This window comes from Labeo rohita, chromosome 19, assembly GCF_022985175.1.
Source record: "Labeo rohita strain BAU-BD-2019 chromosome 19, IGBB_LRoh.1.0, whole genome shotgun sequence".
NCBI lineage: Eukaryota > Metazoa > Chordata > Actinopteri > Cypriniformes > Cyprinidae > Labeo > Labeo rohita.
Genome location: NC_066887.1, coordinates 38,495,526 through 38,503,644, shown reverse-complemented (window position 1 = coordinate 38,503,644; position 8,119 = coordinate 38,495,526).

Genomic DNA, 8,119 nt, shown 5'->3' with positions numbered 1-8,119 from the left:
ATCTCGTGGATTTGGCGTCAGATACATTTTATATTAATAAACATTAACTTCAGATACCAGTCAGCAATCGCAAGCAGTTTTTGTCAAATAAAAACATTTTCTGTTAATATAAAATAACTTGAAAAAAAGTTGAAAAAAAAAAATACATTTAATATTTTTGTATATTTCTGTAGGGTTCCATCATACTTGTTAGCGATCTCGTGGATTTGGCGTCAGATACATTTTATATGGGTTTAAGAAAATGAAAAAAAAAATTGTGTAAAAACAATGTTTTTTTTGTATATTTCTGATGATGATGATGATGATGATGATGCTGCAACAAACATACCTGTAATCCAGTGTATGGGGCCTGAAGAGACTAGCGCGCAGCGTAAATCCAACAACAATGCGGCAAACCAGAAGAAACACAGTCTAAGGGATCCGACGAGTCGAATCCAAGGATTAAATCCAAAAGCGTCTTGACGAAACAATGTCCTCGTGTGCAGAAACAAGAAGCCTTTATCCAGTCGACGTCCTTTTGTCTGTCGAAACAAACGCGTTGACTTCAATCCAGCGATGAATCAAACAATGTCCCAGCAGCAGCAGCATACACTCCCACGCGAATCCAATCGGAAAAACGAAGTAAAGGCACAATTAGGCACCGTTCCATGAGGAAATCCAGCGTCCACAGAACGGATCCGCACTGTACTGAAGATTTTCAAGAAGCCTCCATCTCAACAAGGCGAAACATTCGATACACACGCACAGGCCATTGGAAGCAAGTTTTCCAAGGTCACTATTTAGTGAAGCACAGTTTTTGACTTTGTGTAAAGGCTTTCCATTAAGCCGCTGCCATCTTTCTTTATTTGTGCTCCAATAGCGATTGTCTCAAAACTGTCAGTGTTCCTTGGTCACAAATATTTACAATCAGAGTCCATATTTTGAAGACACAGTATACAATCATAGTCCATATTGTACTCTACTCTGCCCTGCGGTCAAAAGCTGTGCCTGCATCCCAGAGTTCATACTATCCATCCTAAATTGTATGTGATATTAGTAATTTTCAGTACTATTTAGAACAGGTGCACATTGGGACGCAGCCGGTCCTTCCTAATTACCAGTGCTCAGACACACCTGACTCATACACCAGTGCTGCAATTATACCGTGTCATACTGCCGCCCAGTGGCCAGGTATATAATTGCAATAAATCGGCTCCTACAATAGGTCAACTTTAAATTTAATGTGTATTATGGGTATATACCATATTCACAAAGCAAGAAATTTAAACCTTCTATGTTTTTGTATGTACTGTTATCACTTTCAAAAAAAATGTTATCTCCAATAAAAAAAATTATGTAAATAGTTTTTTTACCCCGTTATTCCCCATATGTTCTTTTTCCATATTATCTGTACATTTTATTGAATTATAACAACGCAAAAAAAAAAAAATTGCAACAAAATTTGCTGCTGATTATCTGGACCAGAGGTTTGTATAGTCAACATTTGAAGTGAATCAAAACCTTTCATCAAAGTTGTTCTAAAACCAAAACAACACCAGTTCTTGCCTGAGCATAACTTTGAACTTTTTTTGATACACTTCAAACGTTGACTACTATATATTTTTTGCAAACAAATATTTTTTATAATTCATGTATTGCAAACAAATATTTTTTAATGTTTTCATAATTAATGTATTTCAAAGAGACATTTTTATATTTTCATAATTCATGTTTCATTTTAATGTTTCATTTTAATATTTTCCTAATTCATGTATTGCAAACAAATATTTTATTATTTTCATAATTAATTTATTGCAAACCAATATTTTCATGTTTTCCTAATTCATGTTTCAAACAGACATTTTTATGTTTTCATAATTCACACGTTTCATTTTCACATTTTCATAATTCATGTGTTTGAAATGGACAATATTTTCATATTCTTAAATCAAGTATTTCATCATTGTAAACTCACACTCATGAACTGAAGGGGATGAGTACTAACCTCTGGAGCTCATCAGACTGACCAGCGCTGCTTCGTGAAGCTTGCAAACCCTTACTGTCAGAACATGGCGATCGTCTTCCAGATGTGATCGATGCTGTGCACCGTGTCAGTGTGAAGAAAGTAAATTCTACCCGCAAATAAATCGCCTGGTGAAGATGGCCTTACTTCAGAATCTTATCATAGATTTGCAGAAGATTTGGCCTCTTAGTAATTTCTGAACGTATTAGAGTGGGATATCTTCCTTCTACTTTAATGCAAAGTCTAATAACTCTTATCTTCAAGCCTAAAAATGACTTGTTACTAACTGATCATTGGTGTCCAATTAGTCTTTTAAATTGTGAAATCAGGCTTTCTAAAAAAAAAAAAAAAAACAGACACATCACGGATTCTTGAGAAGTGGGACAAAATAGGGTGAAATATTGAAAATATAAAACCTTGTACTCAGACAAATGAAACTACATTTATATATCTTACATGTACTGAGCTACTGAGCTATGCTTTGATACAACCTCCCGACTTTTTTTCACATTAAAATGTGCTTTTTTTTTCTTTTATCACTTATTTTGCAACCAAGCAATCAAGATATTTTTAACATTTCAAAACATGTTCTCATGTTAGCAGACAGATTACATTTTCATGTGTGATCAACAGTTCCTCAACAAATATAAAATATCATAATCAAATATGATCTGACAGAGTTGACACATCTGACTGTGGTGACCAAAAACTGAATTTGCAGTCAGTTTAACTATCGAATAGACTGAATTAATCAATTACTGTATTAAAACAAACACAACAAACAGTATGTTATTGTTTATAATGCTTTTTAAAGATTCACATTTAAATATTTTGATATATCATTGGAACAAAAAAGTTTTATTTTTTCTGATCTCAGTGAAAGGAAAAGGAAAGGACGTGACATGTGGCCAAGTATGGTGACCCATACTCGGAATTTGTGCTCTGCATTGAACCCATCCAAGTGCACACACACAGTAGTGAGTAGTGAACAACACACACACACACACACACACACACACACACTCTGAACACACACCCAGAGCAGTGGGCAGTCATATTGCTATCGCTGCGGCGCCCGGGGAGCAGTTGAGGGTTCGGTGCCTTGCTCAAGGGACTCACCTCAGTCGTGGTATTGAGGGTGGAGAGAGCGCTGGTTATTCAGTCCCCCCCACCTTCAATCCCTGCTGGACCTGGGACTCGAACCCGCAACCATCAGCAAGGAGTCTGCATTAACGTTTCAATCATTTATTGATAAACTAGTGCTTTCTTTGTTTTCGGCTTAAGAGATGAAGTTGGCACTGACTCGACATCTCCTGAGTAGCGATGTGACTGTATGCATGTTTCACACGGATTACGTAATCGGAGAATATTACATATTTGAATTGGTTCATTTAAAAGTAGACATTTCACTTTCTATATATTTTCCAAGCCATATTTGACGTTGCAACTTCCTGTGGATATTTTTTCTGCAACTAATAAAATTGTGGTCGACCAAGCCTCTTCTCGTCGACTAACAGTTAGTCAACTATTAGGGGGAAGCCCTAATTATGTAGATATGTTTTCCGGGAGCCTTATGTTTAACCCTAACTCACGCACGGTCAGACGGAAAACCGTTCGGTGGTGATCTGCCCCTGATTTTATTACATTTTAATGAATGTCTGACGGTGCTGACAAAAAGTGGGGACACAAATTTGAAACCTTGTGATACACGGATGTCTCCTTGAAAAACAACCTTACTTTGATATGAGATGACATTAACTGTTGCTTTTGATAAAACAAGCTCTTTTTTATCATTAAAAAACATTTTATCCATTTTTTATTGCTAATGACCGACTGAACCCTTATCTGTGGATGCACTGTTTCTGATATCGTAAGACGACAGTAAGTTTTATATATTTGATATAATAATGATACAATAAAACTGAAGAGGATAATTGTGTTAAATACATTCAATTATTAGTCCCTCGCAGGCCCGGTTCCAGAACCAAATCACTGAGGGTGCTTCTGAAAATTGTGAGGGTGCTCACAAAAAATATGCATGGAACTGTATGAAAACGGTACCACCAAATAGGACTGAGTAATATAAATCGTCTACACTAGTATCGTAATTGTAGTTTCAACAAATGCCATCTAACATCAAGAATACACTGTGAAGGTTATTACTGCATGCTCATCTAGGAGCAGTTCACATGTCGCGCCTAAAAACGCGTTCTTTCCAAAGCGCTAAGTTACGCTCCCATGGCGTCTGTCGTTACTAGGCAACCATGGCCTACGCTCTCCATGAAGACAAGTTAGTTTCAGCAAATGATAAATGGCTTTCTAGCACTGCCCTGCTACAAAATGTATTTTAAAAATGTCTATCCCTGTACAGCTATGATCAGCTGTTTCACCGTCTTGGCTGAGTTTTCAATGTTGTTTCTATAAAGGATGAAGCTGATTGGTTGGTTCGTGTCACATGACCCGAGGTGCGCTTTTAACAATTCAGCTTGTGTATTTACAGTATTTTTTACAGAATTTGCAGCGTTAAAACTAGTACACGTTTAACATGATAGCAAGCAAGATATGGAATAAAAAAATGTCCCATTCCATGTATTAATTTTTGTCTTTTATAAATCATATTTAGCAATATCACAGGAGTATTGTATTGCGATTTTTTTAAGTACTGTAAAAAGTTAGCTAACGAATTTCCTGAGCTGGACGCACATTGAATGAATAAAGAGACAGCGTCACACATCACTTACGCTTCATGATCGCAAACTGAGAATGCTCACAACCAATCAAATGCCGAGGCATTAAAAGCATGATGAAAATAAGATAATTATTTATAAGCTTGTGTGTACGTATTAATTTGGCGAATTTATGTATGTGTGTGCATCTGTCTGCGTGTTCATTAATTTAAAAATTAATACGCTATTAATAATTTTATCTGAGGGTGCTTTTGCTTTTGTTTGGGGGTGCTTAGCACCCTCAAGCACCCCCGTAGAACCGGGCCTGGTCCCTCGTAGCATTTACAATTGAAAATACTTTAATTTTTAAACCTAATAGCAGTTACAGTTGCCAGACATTTGTTTCAAACAATATTCAGTTGGTTCTTGATCTGTTCGACTATTTCTGTTCCATTGAACGTGGTTTTATATTCAAGACTCTAGAAAAAATTGGTTTTGGGGTGCCGTTGACTAAAGCAGTTAAAACTATATGCCGATGGTAATTCTCGAACTGCAGTGGGGAATATGTCAAGCTATACCTTCTTACGCTGACTACTCAACTAGTAGCCGTTCACATTCAGAAGAATGCCTTACGAGGAGTTGCTATTATGGGGAAAGAGATAATCATGTGTCAAATGACTGTTTTCCTGATAAATTCAGAGCAAATTCACAGCTCTCTGTACTATTGAAATTTTTCAAGAGGTCTTCGCTGCAGCCTGTAACACGATGACGTAGCTGGATCAGATCCAATATGTATTGGATGTTATACTCGCATGCGCTGTAGTAGGTCTCGAGTAAATTCATATTTTTATTTACATTTAATCATTTTGCAGACGCTTTTATCCATAGCCGCTTGGTTTAATGACTTGGTCTAACGCAGTACATGTATCAAGAGTTTGGGACCTACAGTACATTACATACAGTGTAAATACTTTAATGTCTAAAATCATCCATGATGTTTTCGTCTTGATGTGTTGGGATTTTGACATTTACATATTCACATAAGAAGTTATGCACTATGAACTAACTATGCAAATGTTTATGAATTATTCTTATATTATTCTGCATTAATAACTCATAAGATTCATATACTAGATATACTGAACATATTGAGCTCTGTGATATTTGACTAGTCTTTGACACGTAAAGTCTGTACTCGGCCTATGTTCCTTGTGGTTAGATATGTCTAGGTTTAATTCCGGCCTAGTATACATTCCCTGTGCATAGGGCAGTTATTTTAAAATGAGAAGCTGCACATGTGTGAGTTTCAGAAGCTTTTTTAGATATATGAACTCTTTGTCCCTCCTGTACCCATGAGGGGTGAAAACCCCAGGATATAATTGTTCTGTTCTTCAGACATCACGAGACATTATAGTCATCACTGACCTTTCCATATGTGTTTAGTTGGTCACGTAGCAGGAAACTGCTTCTTTTGGGTGTTTTCAAACCCTCTACAGAATACAGGGTATAAATTACATCTGCGAACAAGGAGCGGGGCTTCGTCTTCTTTTTTGCTCTAAAGCTCCTGGGCGAGCCTAGACCTTCTTCTATAGACTTAACCTTCTCAGATTTGTAAGACTTATATGATTGATACAATTTATAGATTTCTTAGATTTATATTAACTTAATTTGGAATGATTAAGAAGGACTTTTATTAAGTTTGTGTTATGCAATTTATTTGTGAAATGATTGGATTGAACATTGTTATTGAAACTTAATTTTACTTTCTCATTTTTAAGTTATTAATAATTCAAGTTACTCATTTGCATTTCTGAAACCTTTTGAATAAATTTGTAACTTCTCCAACCCACCCGTCTGACGCGGATTCAATTTTGCATCAGTCTTTACAACTTAAAATGTTTGGTTTTTTTTAATAGCCTGAATTTCACGTTATCACCAGGATGTGTTCTGTTATTATAAGGATACAACAAGCACTGTAACACGACTGATATGCAGACGTTGCACTGTAAATAGCTAATTATTAAGATATAAATCACTTAGCCTAAATGTCTTTTTGATTATATCCGTCATGTTTATTTAAATTTAATAAACATGACGGATATCTTAAATTTTGGGGATATTAGATTAATGCTGCTACATTTTGTTTATTTAGATTTTATATTATTCTATGATAGCTATTACAAACATTTTCAATAATAATAAAAAACAACAACCATTAAATTTATATTAAGATTTTACCTCGCTAAAAATGCCTCAGTCAGGTCAAAGAAATGTTTTAGAAATGTTTACTGTTCACACTATCGTCTGATAGAATACAAAACACTACAAAACTAGATAGAGAGAACATGTGTTTTATGTTTTAAATCATCTCCATCAAAAAAATAACAGAAATATTAGTTCTCTATTCTTAATGATTGCGTCTCCACTCTACTGCTCATTACAGAATAGAACAGGGGAAGGTAGGTATTTTGTGGACTGTTCCTAACAAGTACTTGTTGGAAAATAAGGTTAAAGAGATTCCTTTTAAACTTTTTCAAAGCTTATCAAAATTTAAATTGACTGTAGATGTGAACTGTACTTTCTGTGACTCCCAGCCAGAGACACTCTTACAACTTTTTTTTTTTTTGTCATTGTGACCATACAACAAAAAGCCTTGAGCAAGATATCTGCCAGCTCATTATAAACTTCATACAAAGATCGGAGCTTTACTTTAAAGATGTTTTGTTTGGGTTTTTGATGTTAAGAAGCAACATGAAAATGTTCATTTTCTCTGCAACGTAACCGTTTGCCTGAAAATTATTTTATTTATAAATGTAAGGCTATAAAAAGTTATTCCCCATTGTTCTCACATTCAGGACGACGCAAAGATTTATATTAAATCTTTATCCACCTCATGTAACAAAAAAAAAAAAAGCTACCAAAACTTTGAATGTTTGCTCTCACTTTGGTAATTTTATGTCATTTTCCAAGTTTTCCCTAAGGTTTTCCCCAAGGTTTTCCCCATCTATATGTCATCGTTGTTGAGTTTGTTTGTTTTCTGTAATTTTTTTGTTTGTGTCCTGACTTGGTTGTAACTGTTCCTGAAAAACTATTCATAAAATGAGAAAAGAAAAAAAAAACCTTCCAAGCCTCTCCGAATCAGGGTGTGCACAAATAGTTGAATACTCAAATATTCACCCTGTAATGATTATTCCAAAAAAACAAAAAACAAAAAACTATTCAGATTTTACTGTGTGGTGCTTTGCTGGCTGTAAATGCATAATGTTTTTACTGGTTATAACGGGAACTGTTTTTAATGGTAACTGTGATGGTGCCTGTTGGACTCTACTGGTAATTGGTCGCCTTCAATCGGTGGCTGTTTAAAACCACTAAATCCTTGAATATGAATCGAATATGTACCAAAACACACTAGAGAAAACCATATTTAATTGTTTTAATGGTTAAAAGTTAA